The following is a 629-nucleotide window of genomic DNA, read 5'->3' as shown; positions in this document are numbered from 1 at the left end:
CAAGCAAAGCAAAACAAGGAATTCATTCACTGCTTCCCATGGGCAGGCAGGTGTTCAGCCATCTCCAGGAAAGCAGGGCTCCATCACGCCTAACGGTTACTTGGGAAGACAATCACCATCACTCCAAATGTCCCCCTTTTCCTTCTTCTTCCCCCAGCTTTATATGCTGAGCATGACGTCACATGGTGTGGAATATCCCTTTGGCCAGTTGGGGTCAGCTGTCCCAGCTGTGTCCCCTCCCAACTTCTTGTGCACCCCCAGCCTACTCGCTGGTGGGGTGGGGTGAGAAGCAGAAAAGGCCCTGACTTCGTGTGTAAGCGCTGCTCAGCAATGTCAAAAACATCCCTGAATTATCAACACTGTTTTCAGCACAAATCCAAAACAGCCCCATACCAGCTGCTATGAAGAAAATTAAGTCTACCCCAGCCAAAACCAGGACATTGTCTCACACTTTTCTGTATCTTGCTTGTTTAATTTTGACTCAAACTCTTTAGGATAGAGTCTTTTCTTGTTTTGTGTTTGCTGTACCTTAACACCTAGACACACAATTAATTACCATGCATATTTGCAGTGTGGTCCCTGCTTCAAGAAAGTTACCGTCGAAGTGTAGCAGGCTTCACTCAACTGTG

This window comes from Pygoscelis adeliae, unplaced genomic scaffold (assembly GCF_000699105.1).
Source record: "Pygoscelis adeliae isolate BGI_AS28 unplaced genomic scaffold, ASM69910v1 Scaffold172, whole genome shotgun sequence".
Lineage (NCBI taxonomy): Eukaryota > Metazoa > Chordata > Aves > Sphenisciformes > Spheniscidae > Pygoscelis > Pygoscelis adeliae.
The sequence above is the reverse complement of the archived record's forward strand: the minus strand, read 5'-3'. Positions refer to the sequence as shown.